General features: G+C 37.7%; 1 non-coding gene across 1 annotated transcript; it reads left to right on the forward strand.

Moving 5' to 3' along the window:
* Nucleotides 1–12638: 12638 nt before the first annotated feature.
* LOC145637594 (small nucleolar RNA R71) lies at nt 12639–12745 on the forward strand. The gene has a single exon (XR_014114361.1). It is a non-coding gene; the product is annotated as a small nucleolar RNA R71 (small nucleolar RNA).
* Nucleotides 12746–17017: the final 4272 nt, after the last annotated feature.

Below are 17017 nucleotides of genomic sequence, written 5' to 3' on the forward strand. Positions count from 1 at the left end.
AATACAAAAAGTGTCAAGCTATTATTCAATTGACATCAGATTTACACAAACGTACAATGGCTTTCTTTTGACTCTTCATTCTAACGAACTCTTCCCAATCATCTTTTGACACGGTCGGCCATATTTTCCACGGGAGACGGTTATCCTCTTTGGCATTCTTCTTCTTTGTTTGCACCTTCTTCTTCTTATGGATCCACCGATTAGTCAACTTGGTCTTAAAGCCTCTGAATCTTTCCCCTAATAAAGAGACAAACACCCTTTTCTTCTCGGGATCATTAGGAATAGAAAACTGCCTCTGCAAGCACAAATTAAAACCGATTATTAGTTTCTATTTAAAAACAATCATAAGTTAAGGTATCTTAAATTGTCTAAATGTGACAAAAACACACTTACCCTTGTATCATCCCAAAATGCTTGAATCAAACCCGGAGGTACTTGCCGCATTACAAGTGTAATGGGGATTTTCCGCGAACATAAGCCAACTTGATTAGCATATTGTCGACGCCATTTGGGCCCGAGTTGGCCTTTGTTGTCATACTCCAAGACCATGGGACCGTCCGGTTTCTTAAAGCTTCTCGTCGGACCCCTTGTTTTTCTTTCAGCCGGTGCCTTTTCCCCCCCTCCACCACCTGTGTTGTTTTCATCTTGTCCTTGGCCTTGACTTTCAGGAGTCGGGTTCTCACCAACAATCTCACGTGCTGTATTTACAATGGCCGGTGCACGTTCAGCTGACATTTCAAAATCGTCAAGCCTACGCTCGAACTCATCTTGAGCCTGATCCTCTGGCTCACCCAAGTCATCCTCCTTATTCACATCATAAGGAGCATCACTATCATCGGAGTCGTCATCCTCGTACTCGTCCTCATACTCATCATCGTCAATGTCCTCTACCAAACGAGGATCATGATCGTCCGCCATGAGATATAAGCACCTGTCAAAGCAATCATAAAACAATATTAGTGTATAGTAAAGTATATGCATGATAGTTATTATGGTTATGTAAAAGCTATTTTAGCCATTTTCACCTACTTATTATGGTCCTATAACCTTGTATATGCATGATAATGAGTACAAAATGCCAATTTCAATCTACATATGGAAAATAGGTTGTTAGAATGAATAAATGTTAGTTCATACACAAAACAAAGGAGTTGGGTTAAGTAGAAGCTATTTATGCCAGTTTCACCTACTTATGGTCCTATAACCTTGTATATGCATGATAATGAGTACACTTAGGCAATTTCAAACTACAAATATATCATTTTCGCCTACTTATGCTCCTATATACATGATAACTAAACTATATTTGAAATGAAACCATTACTAAATTTTAATCAAACTACCTCATTCTGAAATTCCTTCGTTGTGGTCTGATCGCATATAACCTGCTTCGTTGTCTATGTCATTTAGTACTCCAGGTCTAGGAACAGTGAAAGGTGCTGAATCATCAAACGCATCATATTCTTCCTCATCCTCAACATCTCCAATGCCTAGGATTCTTCTTTTGCCAACTAGCACTATAGACCATTTTGAATCCATTGGGTCAGTTACGTAGAACACTTGCTTAGCTTGAGATGCAAGGATAAATGGTTCCGCACTATCATTCAAGTGGCCAAGATCTACAAGAGTAAAGTCCTCATGTTTGACGTTACGCCTGATATTATCAACCCACTTACACTTGAAAAGAGCAACCGTGAAGTCACAATAATCAAGCTCCCATATTTCTTGAATTCGACCATAGTATGACAACTCTGCATTGATAGGTGATTTATCCTTAGAACTTGCAAACTCCCTTGACGATGCCACAAGAGTTACACCAGTGTTTTGGGTGGAGGAAGATTTCAAATCACGAGCCTCGGTCCAAAAAGTGTACCCATTGATGTCATATCCCTCAAATGAACGGACATCATCCCTAGGACCGTACGCAAGCCACCGTACTGTATCGGTCACATTAGTATCATTCAATCCACTTATTACTCGTTCACGAAACCAATCAACAAATTTCTTATTATGCAACCGCATAAGTGCCCTTTCACCTTTGGATGGAAATTCGGCACGCAAACAAGCCATGTGCTCGTCTAAATATGGGTGCACATCTGAAACATGGTGCAACACATAAAGGTGTGCTTGTAAGAACTGATCTCGGTCTGGTGACATTCGTTTCGACCCAATTGTGCCATGACCATCAAGTCTACCTTCATGTCGAGAAGTAGAAAGACCAATAGGTTGAGCAAGGGCTATGTAGTCCGCCACAAAGTTACCTATTTCCTCACCCACTGTCCCTTGCATTATACTTCCTTCAGGTTGAGCTCGGTTCCGTACTTTATCTTGTAATGTACCCATGTGTCTTTCAAAAGGGTAGCACCACCTCATGAACACTGGACCGCACAACTTAATCTCACGCACCAAATGAAGAACCAGATGAACCATTATGTCAAAAAATGAGGGTGGGAAATACATCTCAAATTTGCACAAAGTCACAACCACATCAGCTTGCAAAGCATCTAGTGTACAAGGATCAAGAACTTTGCTACAAATTGTATTGAAAAACAAACAAAGGCTTGTAATCGTTTCCCTCACGTGTTTCGGTAGAATACCACGAATTGCAATCGGTAGGAATACTTGCATCATAATGTGACAATCATGGGATTTCATACTTGTCAGCTTCAATTCTCCATTTAAGGTTACAAATCTTTTCATGTTAGATGAGTACTCTGATGGAACCTTAATGCCGTACAAACATGCACAAAACATACGCTTCTCTACCCTTGACAATGTATAGCAAGCCGGGGGTAAATAATTCTTTTCATCCTTCCCTTTACCCTTAACTTTCTTCTTTGACGCATCTTTGGCCTTTCCCTTTCCCTTGCTCTTCTCCTTCCCTTTTTTCGAAACACTTTCATCTTCTATTCTCGGCTCCTTTCCCTTTCTGACCTTTTCTTGAGGCCACAATTCTGGACGAATCCCCATCTCTTGCAAATCTAACCGTGCACCCTTTCCGTCCTTTGTTTTGCCTGGGATATTCATAAGCGTCCCCAAAAGAGCATCACACACATTCTTCTCTATATGCATCACATCAAGACAATGCCTAACGTCATGTTCTCTCCAGTACGGCAGCTTCCAAAAGATTGATTCTTTCTTAAACAGAGCAGCTGAGACCACAATTTTTTCTGATTTTCCAAACACCGTTTGTATCCCTTTCACCCGAGCACTAATCTCAGCACCAGTCAATGGTCTAGGCGCAATATCCTTTTCCACGGTTCCATCGAAAGCCTTTTTCTGCCTACGGTACGGGTGATCACGCCTAAGGAACCTTCGAGTCCGTAGGTACACATCTTTGTGATAATGAGTCAGGTATACGCTTGATGTGTCATCAATACATATGGGGCATGCTTTTTTCCCTTTGACCTTGTACCCACACAAGTTGCCATATGCAGGGAAGTCATTCATGGTCCACATAAGGGCTGCACGCAATGTGAACATCTCGTTCTGATGAGCATCGAAAACGGAAACCCCTTCGTCCCACATCTTTCTCAAGTCGTCAATAAGCGGCGCAAGGTAAACATCTATGTCGTTTCCAGGTTGCTTAGGACCAGTTATTAGCAATGAAAGCATTAAATACTTACGTTTCATGCACAGCCAAGGAGGCAAATTATAAATCACTAAAAGTACCGGCCATGTGCTGTGTTGGGTACTTAGAGTGCCAAATGGATTCATCCCGTCCGTGCACAACCCAAGCCTTAAATTTCTGACTTCATTACCAAATTCCTCAAACTTCAAATCAATGTTCTTCCACTGTGGAGAGTCAGCTGGATGCTTCAGCATTCTGTTTTTCTTTCTTCCCTCTGCATGCCACCTCAAGTTTTTAGCGTCTTTTGGTATTGAGAACAGACGCTTAAACCTTGGAATAATGGGAAGATACCACAACACCTTAGCAGGAGGTCCCTGCGTGCCAGGATTGCAACTCATGCGCTTGTACCGCGACCGCTTGCATCGTGGACACTCCTGCAGTTTTTCATACTCATTTCGATACAAAATACAGTCATTAGGACATGCATGTATCTTCTTATACTCCAAACCAAAGGGACACATGAGATTCTTTGCATAATAATAAGACTTAGGAATTTCATTCCCATCAGGCAACATATCACTTAATGCGGTCAACAAAGAAGTAAAACTGATGTCCGTCCACCCATGCTTCGACTTAATGTTGAAAAGTGTTAGCACGACCGATAGTTTGGAGTATTTTTTGCACCCGGGATACAAAGGCTTTTTGGAAGCCTCCGATAATAATTCAAACAATTCACCTTCAACACCTTGAAACATCTCATCCACTTGTTCATCCTCGACCTCATCCGCCTGATCTTCATCGGCTCCATCCTCACCATTATCAACAATATACTCATCATTCTCGTATTCCTCGTCCACATGAATCTCATTGCTTCTAACACGCACATCATTCCGATCAAGATCCCCACTGTACTCTCCACTTTCTCCGTGCCAAATCCACACATGGTAAAATTGCCTAAACCCACGACATAATACATGATCTCTAATGATTTCAACACTATCGACCACATTCACACAATTACAATCAACACAAGGACAATAAAGGCCTTTGCCTCCCAGTGTGCGTTGATAAGCTAAAGCCCTCTCGCAAAACTCTTGAACCCCATTCCAAAATTCCAATGTATCGTGTCTACCATACATCCAACCACGATCCTTCTCCATTTAGTAAATTGCCTCTAAACATATATATAGCACCATATAATTATAATGTGTAAGTGCTACATATTTTATGTAAATCAAATTCAAGTACAAAACGTGAATATACCATTCATATAGTGAAAAAATGCATGTTTCCAAAGGGTCCTTATCACTCCAACCTAACCCATCCTTGAATGTCTACTCTCACTAGTGAATGTATGTCAACTTTCCAATTTTAAGGAAAATCCGGCAGCATTTCCCCCTAGTTCTCCAAGTACACGATGTAGATAATTAATTACCCACATATGTACCCAGAGAACATAGTGAGGAAATGGTAAGCCGAGATGTTCCTTAAAATCGAAAAGAAAACATACATTCACCACCTAAGTGAGAGTACACATTCAAGAACAGTCCCAACCGGGGACTATTCAAGACTTTCTCCTAATGAGAAAGCCTTGAACGGGTATCTAGGCATATGATGATGCAATTCAAGTATTCTATATATTGTATTTATTTGCAATTAAACAATACACAAGTTGCAATTTCATGAATAAACTTTTATTAAATGGATGAATAGAAAGAAATATAGCTAAGTAAAGTTTAGTAGTCATACCAATATAGCAACTACCCACTTGAGCTCAATATGTAGTCCTCAAGCTAATTAAACTCTTGCTTCAATTCACAAATCTGTTAAAAAAAACACATCATTCATTGAACTAACAATTGCTAAACTAACATGTCAATTCACTAATTTATTTATAAGTTAAAACACATCATTCATTGAACTAACAATTGCTAAACTAACAAGGTTACTAATCTCTAATTTTTTCAAAATTACCCATCAAAACAACTTAAAAGTAACCATTCACCCATTCCAAAATTCATCTACTTTAGTAACAAGCAAGGTTACTAATCTCAAATTAATTCAAATATACCCATCAAAACAACTTAATATTAATAATTTAAACATTCCAAAATTCAACTTATTTAATAACAAAGTTAACTAATCTCTAACTTATTCAAAATAATCCATCAAAACAACTTCAAATTAACCATTAAAAGTAAAATACCAAATTTCACCTATTTAATTAAGTACCAAGGTTAATATATTTTCTATAATTATTTCAAAAGTATCCACCAAAACACATTAAATTAACCATTAAAACATAATAAAATCCAACTAATTGAGTAAACAAGGTTACTAATCTCTAATATTTTCACAATTTCCCAATTATATTCAAACCTAAAATTGAGAAAAATTATATTCAAACCTAAATTTTAATTTACTAACAATGGTTCAAAATGCAAAACAAATTAATATATATAATTATATAATTGGAAAATAATGTAAAAAAAAAAAATTAAAAATAAACCTTGAACAATTAAGGGCAGCAGCTAGGAGGAGACTCGGTGGTGACCCTCAGGCCGGTGGCGCGGCTCGGTGGTGGAGGAGCCTCAGGGGGGTGGTGGCGCAGCTAGGTGGTGGAGGAGAAAATTAGGGCAGCAGCTAAGTTCATAATGGAGGAGGCGCAGCAGCACTCACGGCAAATGGAGGAGGACACTCAGGCTGGTGGCGCGACTCGGTGGTGGAGGAGCCTCAGGGGGGTGGTGCGGCTAGGTGGTGGAGCAACCTCAGGGCGCGGCTAGGTAGTTTATTTTCGAAAGAGAAAGAAAGGGAAAACAGAGAAAGTTCAAATTGAACTAGGCCGGTTTTCGAAACCCCTGGTGGCCGCCGGTGAAGGTGACGACTGGTGGTGGAGGGAGAGAGAAGAAGAGGATTGAAGGATGTAATTTCGAAACCCAGCAATGAAACAGTAAGGACGGAATTGAAGAAGGAATGAAGGAGAAAGAGAAGAAAGAGAGGAAGGAGAAGAGGTAAAGCGAGTCCGCGGTTTTTTTTTTTTAAATGGGTCCGGTTCAATTGGCACCGGTTCAAACCGGTGCCATTTTAATTTTAGGCACCGGTTCAGGCCAAACCGGCGCCTTTTCTCTTCTTCTAAAATCCCGCCCATTTCTGGACCGGTTTTGGGCACCGGTTTAGCCTGAACCGGTGCCATATGGGGGGTGCCTAATGCTTTTTTTTCTACTAGTGATTGGAACCAATCGATGCCAACTCCCTTGAACAATTTTTCTACATGCTTATCAATTCCCAGTCTAATAAGGGTGGGGTGATGAATGAAACGAGTGGGAATTACCTGTCTTGTAGTGAGGTTGAGCATCCTTTGTTTTTGCTCTTGGGTGGTGATGACCTGTAACACCCCAATAATTCTCTCTTAAAACCTGTAAATACCCTGAAGAAAATCCAAGAGAATTACTGGCGTGCTACCGCCACGTGTTCAAACGTTAAGGCTTTATCAGAAAATAGCAGCGGAAAAACTAACTCAGTTATAAATAAGTTTCAAAACCAATAACCAAAACCAAATTAAATGATACAAGCTGGAACCATTAAGGTCCTTATTCAAAATCCAAACTAGAAGAAATAGTATAAAAATAAAACCGAGTTTAAATAAATTCAAACTTGCAAAAGAAAACAAACTGCGAACAATAACTAACTCTCCACTCAAAATCCCACAACTCTGATGCGAATGGTGCGTATGTAAGAACCTGTGGTTAATCTGCTCCCCAATATTACAAGTGTAAAAATTGGATCATCACAGGGTCATTGAAAGGCGAAGGCCATGACCAAAGAAAGACACACAAAGCACGCAATCAGCAAAGCTGAGTACATACAAGCTGCAAAATAAATTAAGAAATCCATAACATGCTACTAATAATCAATCATCATGCATCATTAAATTATAGACTCAACACACGACTCAACTATTTATATTACTAAGACTCCATTAATTAATAATAGGTAAATCATTATTTTTATTCATTGGATTACGCAATAGACAAGGTTGTCCAACCCATGCTCCATTTGGAACATCAATAAAAGAAAAACCCCATGCCTCCTTTCGGAAACATCAATAAACATCCAACGACCACGGGCGCGACTCCGTGACCGTAGTTAGTATGAGATCTCACCTAACTCCTAGTTTTGAAAAATATTTGAAATAAGAGACTCGTAGATCAGACGGCCTCGAGAAAAGTACACGACTAATACCCCATGTACCCTAACCCCTGATTGTCATTACTCCAGAAGTGCACCAATCCAGAGTTTTATTGCTCATCCATCTTGCACTTTACGTGATTTACAGGTTTAGACTTGGTGATGACTCATATACATAACAATACAAACATTCTAAACACATTTTAATCAAACAAGACAAGTTTCCAATTTCAATTCTTGATTTATTAGTGACAAACAACACTTATTATTTAATCCTTTACTACCTCGGTGTATAAAAACCTTGAGTGCATAAGGCACCCCAAAACCTTAACCTCGTCTTAAAGACTTAAATCCTTCCTTTACTCATCCTGTTTGCATAATCATGAATGAGTAATAAATTAATCTTTTTACCAATCACATACCTTTGCCTCTAAACGCACCTTGCATAATTAGAGCACAAATAATACTTGCATTATAAAATAGTGCACATCATTTGAAATTCACAATGTATAACCAAACAATTTAACCCAGTCAATCCTATACATGATACTAAGTTCTCGATCCGTCCTTAAACATGCACCTAAAAGAAAGGTTTTGTAACTCGTACGTACCTTGAATAAACGAATTGGTATGCCACTTTACTAACTAGAAATCACCTTCAATAAACTCCTCTCCTAAACCAAATAATAACATCTCAATCAATACCCAATCAATCAAATTTACAGCAATACTAACTTACTTTAAAACCTTCAAAATCCAAATCAAACAACACTTTAAAACCTTCCCTTTAGTTAAAATTAAAGGCTTATATATAGTTCTTTAAATTTTCTTCATAAAAACCTTAAAATACACTCTTATACATGAAATTACAGCAAGTTCAAAGTCTAATAAAAATCTGAAAATTATATAAAAACCCCTAATAATCTCCCTTTTTAGTGGGTGATTAAACCCTCTTTATAAAACATCAAAAGTAGTACTTAGAAACTATTTCCAACACTTAAAACTTCCATAAAAACATATATATTTATGCTTAATTAACTTTAAACATAATTAATTTTATTAATCAAACTCAAGGATAATATTTTAAGTATAAAAAAACTTCATTAAAATAAAAAAAACTGCCCGAAAATCATATTTATAGGCTGAATTTGGCCACGAGAGGTAGTGAGTCTTTCTTAAAACGTTGTTTCCACATGAAAAACACTACTTTTTCCTCAAAATCGGATGAGTTCAGAACCTGATCGGGATTAAAACGGGATTAATATTAACGAACGAAAATCTAAAAATTAAAACACGAATCTACGTATTCAAAATAATCTGGAATTAAATTAAACTAATCAGTAATTATAATCACCAAAATTTCAAAACATCATTACTATAAAAGCCCTAAATCAATTGTTCATAAAAACCCTAAAATCATGAATTTCAATAAATTGAAACCCTAGGTTTATAATTCATTAAATATGAAAATTTATAACATAAATATAATCTGAAATTTATAATCTTTATACCATCAAAATATAATTTGATACTAAAAATATAATCTTTATACTAAAATCAAAACCCAAAATAATTAAATTAACATTAAGCAAAATAATGAAACAAAGGAGGATGAAAATAAGACTAACCTTTTTGTGTGGGAAATTTTTGGAGATTCATGGGGTATTTATAGGAGAGAATTATTGTAGGGTAAAAAGGAAGATTGGGCCTCATAAAAATAATGAGTCAATTAAGTAAACAAATGGGTTAGGTTTGTTTGATTGGACATAAATTGTAGAATAAAGGTGCATAAAATAATTTGTTCAAATAATTTTCGACCCAGATTAATAATTTGAAATTTTTGAAATTAAATTCCGGAAAATAACAAATAAATATTATAAATAAAATAGAATTTCATTTATAAAATATTTTTAAAATACGGGGATTACATGACCACCCTCTCCCATCCCGGAACTTGCAAATCCGGGTCAATTCTGGCCTCTTGTTGCCTTGAGCTTTCCCCCCTTACCGTTCTTGATCTCTTGAGAGCCATTGAGATTAGAAAATATAGGAATTGAGTAGTTTCTCTCACTTAGGGTTTAGAGAAAGTTGAGAGAAAATGGTAGAAATTGGGTGTAGATTGTAGAGAAGGATGAAAGGATTAAAAATATGCAAAAAATTTTGAGTTTTGATGGAAGGATTGGAGAAGATCTTGAAAAATAAGTGAGTTTGGAGGTGTAAAAATGGAGGTTTTAGAGAGAGAAAGTAATGGAGAAAAAGATGAAAGAAGAAGAAAGTGAGGAAAGAAAGAAGGGGAAAAAAGTTAAAAGGTCGGCCAAATAGGCGCGCCCGATCGGGCAAGCCTCGCCCGATCGGGCGGATAGTGCTGAAGTCCAGAATCTCAGTTTCGCGCCCGATCGGGCGAGCTCCGCCAGATCGGGCGCGAACACGGACAAAAATTTCGCCCTTTCACTCGCCCGATCGGGCGAATTTAAGGCTGGAATTTTGCCTTGCTTGCGCGCCCGATCGGGCTAGCCTCGCCCGATCGGGCCCGTGCCCAGTCAGATTTCCTTAGCTTTTTTTGTCTTCAAATTTTTCTAAGTCTTTCGATCTCTTAAACCTATACCTGTACAAAAACACTTATAAACGGTAAAATTTCACTCTCCTCGCCTCTCTAAAGTAAAAATAAAAATAAAGAAAAAGTAAAACTAGTCTAAAAATCAAGAAATACGGGTTGCCTCCCGCAAAGCGCTGGTTTATCAAGGTCCCGCACGACCTTCTTACGAAGTACAATAACTAGGACCCTTGGCCTAACGCTTGATCGGGTGGTTTCTCACCCGGTCTAGCGGTGTTTAGGCTGCGATGCGGCTTTCTGACATACCCTGTGGGACGCCAAATCACCTTATCTGGTGGATCCTCCTTAACTTGGACTGGGGGATCTTTAATAGTACGCATCAAAGATCCTTCTTTGATCGAGGATTGCTTCAGATTGTCCTTGTATTCAATACTAGCAACTCGATCTGGCGGAACACTTACCGCAGGCTCGATTCGCACAACTTGCTCGATCGGTTCCACCTGTTCATCCTCGAAACCAAGACCAACAGTGTAAAGCGCTCTTTTTATTGCATCGACTTCCTTCTTCCATTTGTCTATCTCATCTGAAAAGGACGCAACACAAGGTACCGCCTCCAAGGGATCTTTTTTGAGAGCTTGGGGCTTGTTAGAATAGTTTTCAACCACATTAACACTGAAACATTTCTCCTCAGTCATGGAGCTTTTAGGGGCATTATTCAGATTAAAAACAACTTTATCATCCCCTACTGATAATGTTAACTTACCACTTCTTACATCTATGACTGCTCCTGCAGTGTTAAGGAATGGTCTACCCAAAATAATTGGGGTTTGCATATCCTCAGCCATATCAAGAACAACAAAATCTACAGGTATATAAAATTTACCTACTCTAACGGGGACATCCTCTAAAACACCTAAGGGGTATTTGAAAGAACGGTCGGCCATTTGTAGAGTTATATTGGTAGCTTTTAATTTACCCATATTCAACTTAGAACACACAGATAGTGGCATGACGCTAACACTAGCACCCAAATCGCATAATGCATTATCAATCAAGAGATTGCCAATATGACAAGGGATAGAAAAACTACCCGGATCTTTTAATTTAGGTGGAGAATTATTTTGAAGTACGGCACTACACTCTGCAGTGAAAGCTACTGTCTCTACCTCACTAATAGACCTTTTCCTCGTCAATATTTCTTTCATAAATTTTGCATACGATGGGATTTGTGCAATTAATTCAGTAAAGGGAACTGTTACCTTCAAATCTTTTACTACCTCCAGGAACTTACCAAACTGCTTATCCAAGTTACTCTTTAAATGTCTATTAGGGAATGGAAGTTTGGTAGCAAGACCCTGCACATCTCCACTCTTATCTTGGGGTTTACCCTGCAAAGAATTATCAGAAAAGTTAGTTTTACCCTGTAGCCTTGCAGGGCTAGTAACAACATTGTTTGGTTTAACAGAATCAAGATTAGCAATTTTTGTTGTAGCAGGTTCATCATCTTTGGGAATAGGAGGCCCATCATAGTGTGAACCACTCCTCAGAGTAATTGCATTTGCGTATTCTGTTGTTCGCACTGCCTGTGATGGTAGGGCTCCCTGCTGGCGAGTTTGCATAGTAGAGGAAAGTTGCGCAATCTGAGTATCTATTATTTTATTATGTGCTATTAATGAGTCAATTTGCGCATCTCTACTCTGCATCTGCTTCTGCATATTGGCTAACATCGTTTTGATTTCTGATAGGCCAGAATCAAATGGAGGAGTAACAACCTGTTGTGGTCTCTGATGTGGAGGTAAGTAGTACCTCTGTTGTGGTTGTTGTACCTGTGGTGGAGGGTTAAGCACATTCGTACTATTGTACGACATATTTTGGTTATTTTTCAACCCTGTATTGTAGGTGTTAGAGTATGGACTAATTTGCTTATAGGTTTGAAAAGCATTAATCTTCTCAATTGAACTCCTACAGTCATATACCCAATGACCTACAAGACCACAATTTTCACAAAATATTGTAGAGTTAGTACCAATAGCAGAAACATTATCAACAAAAGATGCATTAGAATTATTAATACTGTCTAGTTTCTGGCTAATAGAAGTCAATTGTGTCTGCAAAAAGGATATAGAATCGACTTGGTGTTTTCCCTTGTTTGCAAACACTCTGGGATTCCCATATTGGGAATTATGAATAGCCATCTCTTCAAAAACCTGTCATGCATCTTCCACATTAAGATTCATGAATCTCCCACTAGCTGCAGAATCTAGAATGGATCTAGATGAATTTCCAAGTCCATTGTAAAAGGCATGGATTAACTGCCATTGTGCCAGATTATGGTGGGGGAATTCTCTCTGTAGATCCTTGAACCTCTCCCAAGCCTCATATAGAGTTTCATTGGCCTCTTGGGCAAAGTTCTGAATAGCACTCCTTAGTACAGCTGTTCTCTCTGCAGGATAATACTTGTTATAAAAATTCAAAACAAGAGTTTCCCAGTCAGTTATACCAAGTGCAGTTCTATTTAAACCATTAAACCATAATTTGGCTTTTCCAGTTAAAGAAAAAGGAAAGAGAATCTCCCTGATTTGGTCTTGTGTGACCCTAGCTTGCCTGATGGTATTACAGTACTGACAATAGTCTGCAATATGAAGATTTGGGTCTTCACCCTTAGCTCCACTAAATTGCTTCCTTTCTATCATCGTTATAAATTGGGGTTTAATCTCAAACTGTACCCCATTAAGAGCTAGAGTGGGAGTAAGGTGTGGAAAATTTGTAAGCTTTGGTTGTGACTAATCACTAAGCATCTTTGGAGCCGTCATCTCTGATTCTGGATCTGATGATACCTCTGAATCGCTAGAATCAGTTGGAGGATCTCGGTGATTATTATTATCACCAGAATCCGCCAGAATTTGCTTGTAGAAATTCTTATGTCTATGGAAGGATCGTTCGATCTCAGGATCGAATGGGATGTACCCTGATCTGGAACACCTGGGCATAAACAAAAAAAACTAAAAGCAAATATGAGACCTGCCTCAAAGAACTAACGTTCTCTGAGACAAAAAGAAATAACCTAGACTACAAAAATAATCAGAAATAAAAATAAAATCGTTTCCCCGGCAACGGCGCCAAATTTTGATAGGGTAAAGTCGTATCCCCTAATCAAAAGTAAATACCTAAGTCCTCTAACTAAAGTAGATAGGGAAGTAGGGTCGAACTCCACAGGGAAACAAGTCTTTTTACTCCTAATTAATTATTATAATCTAAATTATCTAAGTAACCAATATTTTTGGGAATAAATTCTATACTACGAAGAATAAGTTTAGGGAGAAAACAATATATAAAAGGATCTAGGGCATAGGTTCACCAATAAATAATATTCCTGGGTAAAACATAGTAATCAATCATTGACATTGCATAAATAACATGATTAACAGGCTCTCGCAATTTACTAATCAACATAGATCTAACAGGCTCTCGCAATTTACTAGATCTAAGTTCCTATTGAAAATAGCCTTTAATATCAAATTAACATCTGCTCGATTCATCAATTCAATATTGCTATACTTGTACAAGCCGTAATTGTAAAGCGTTAAAACAATTCAATAAAAAATTATCATGCAATATCAAGAACCAATAATAGTCAATCATCAATGCATCAATTAACCAGATTGTAAAGGGCTTTCGCTACGTATTACAATCACAGAATTAATCTACCGGTATTAAATCTCATCTCTCGAATCTTGACTTAACCATTTATAAATTAATCTGCCTATTGAAACTAGACCTAAACATCAATTTTCATCTCTCGAATCTTGAACCAATGTTGTCAAACTCATGCATAAAATATAGGCCTAATCTAGTCACAGAGCATTAAATCAATCAATAGGAAATTAATCTAGCATTGATAATTAACAACAATATATTACCCCTTCATAGTATTTATGGATCCCCATAAACCCTAGAAATAGAACTACTCACACATATTAAAAACTGAACTAATCAAAGCAATAAAACAAGTCATGATGGAAGGAGTAAAGTAAATAACTAAGATTAAGAGAAGAGAAATCGTTACCAAACTAATCTTTATTAATGGAAATAATCAAGAACAAGAGTTGAGAAAAGAGTTAAGAGAGAGAAAATATTCTAAGTAGAGAGAGAAAGTCTAAGAAAGAAGGTAATCTAAAATTCCGTACAAAATCGTACTTAAACGTTTTCTAAAACAAAAATTAAAACTAAACTAATCAGGTCCTATAAAAACGCGCGCCCGATCGAGCGAAGGGTCGCCCGATCGGGCCCGCCTTTTTCTTCGCGTTCCTTCCCAGCAGCATCGCCCGATCGTGCTAGAGGCTCGCACGATCGAGCGCGCTATAAGCACGCCCAGCACCAGCAACGTCGCGCCACGCCCGATCGTGCAACCTCTTGCCCGATCGGGCCCTTGCTCCACTTTGAGGCTCGGACTTCGATTGGGCTTGATTTCTCGGCCCAATTTGGATTTCCGCTTCGGGTCTTGAATACTCGATCCAAAGCCTCGGGATTCCAATTACCGAGCCCTTAATCATTGGCTCTCACCGATCTTGGGCTTCAAAAGTGGTCGTGTCCTTCTAGCTTCCGTAGTTGATCCATAAAGCCCGGGAAAATGCTCCAAGAGTGCAATTTCCTGTAAAATCCAACTAAAACTACGAAAACACTAGAAAACACAAATTAGTAATAAAAGTGGCCCGAAAGAGCCAAAAACACAACTAATAACGACCAAGGGACGGGGTAAAACACTATATAAAATGGACATATCATAGCCAAAATACCACCAATTATGGCAAGCTCGGATTCACCTCCTTTGATTAAATCAATTGTCAGAATTTTTCATTTAAGGCACGCATCGCACTGTAGACACCCATTTGTGTCTCCCCAAAACCAAATCCAGTGATGAGTACCTTTTCACGTTGAATCATAATCAAATGAAACGAAAGTGTGGAAAGGTCTAGTGTTGCGGAAAGTTTTATTTCTTTTCTTTTCTTTTCTCTTCTCTCTGTTTTTGAAAACTTTATTTTTAAGAAAACAGCCAATCCAGTTTGGTTGGTCCATAATATGGGTCCAATAGTGATGTAGTTGGATGGGGCTTGCAAAGACCTTTCCAACGATATATTATAAGCCCAATTCCGATGAATATTGAGGAATTTATGGCCAATTTACTAAACTGGGCCCAGTTTGAGTTTTAAGTACGGCCCAATGATCTAGGGGAGGGCCTAATATGATTTATCATTCCTAATGTAATTAGGAATGGTTTTGGTCTTCTAGAATATTCTAGAAGGTCTTATCATTTTTAATTCAATTAGGATTCTTTAGAGTTTTAATTAGATCAAATAGCATTTTCGACCGAAATTATATTATTTTATCTTCCAGTACGGTAAAATTATCAGATTTTCAAAAACGCGTTAAAATTCGGTTTGGCGTCCAACCCCAGGCCTTGGCGCCTGGAATCAAGATTAGCGCCAGACGCCAGAATTGGCGCCTGGCGCTAGCCACAGTTCCTGGCGCCAATGAGCCAGGTCTGGCGCCAAGGTGGATTTGTGGTCTTCATACTCTGTTTTGATAAATTATCTTTTTTGGATGATTTTCTCTATAAATATCGTATCAAAAACTCCGTTTTGGTTCACGAATTCTTCTTATTCTTAAGTCTTCATCAACTATCTTCATCATCTACATCTATCATTCACCAATTCTCTCTATTCTTAAGTCTGAACCAACTCTCATCAAGATTTTCTTGATTATTCTCTCTCTCTCTCTTTTTCTAAACTAGCCTTTTCTCAAATACAAAATTCCGCATTCACAAGATCTAGAAACACTTAGCCATATTCGAAGTTGCCTTCGCCCTAGACGTGAAAGGTTTAATTTCTGAGGGTTTGGTCCCAAATCTCTATTTCAATTATTTAATTTAATTGTTTGTTTATTATTTTCCTTGAAGTTACTAATGTGTGTATTTTGTTATTAGAAAGAGGTATGAAGCATCAAAGTAAGTACTTTAATTGATTAATTGATATTATGATGTAGAAATCATGTTTATATTGTTATTATGATATTCCTAGTATCATGTCTAGGGTAATTTTAATATTAAATATGATTGCTATGATGCCTTTTATTCTCTTCCTAATATTTAATCTTGTTAGTATCATGCCTAGGATCTTGCTATGCTTTAACATGATTATGATTGATATTATTATTATTATAATTATTATTCATGATATTGATTATTTATTATGTTGCTTGATGATTTATTTATTTATTGCTTGATCACACCTTTTTATGCATGTTTAAAGGGAACTTGGTACTTGTAATCACGCTTAATAAGATATTAATAATCTTGTTTAGGGTTTATTGTGATTATAATTTCAAGTGATCGCCAATAATAGATTTGTTTGTGCATTAATGTTCAACCAACATAGATTAAACAGGTTTAGGGTTAATCTATTGATTGTATGTTAATCAGAAAGCGCACATGAATACGAGCAGAATAAAGTAGATGCCTATTATTAGGGCAGGTTCAATCTCTTTTAGGTTGGATTTGTACCATCATCCCCGAACCCTTATTTGGTTCATGACCTTATGGAGTTGACGATCTCTTGGATCGTTAAGGGGTGTAACCTTCACCTCGTGAACGGTTTACAAGTTCCTTAAAAACTTGTTGGCGACTCTTTTGCTCTATCTTCTTCCCT

Source organism: Chenopodium album, chromosome 6, assembly GCF_948465745.1.
Source record: "Chenopodium album chromosome 6, dcCheAlbu1.1, whole genome shotgun sequence".
NCBI lineage: Eukaryota > Viridiplantae > Streptophyta > Magnoliopsida > Caryophyllales > Amaranthaceae > Chenopodium > Chenopodium album.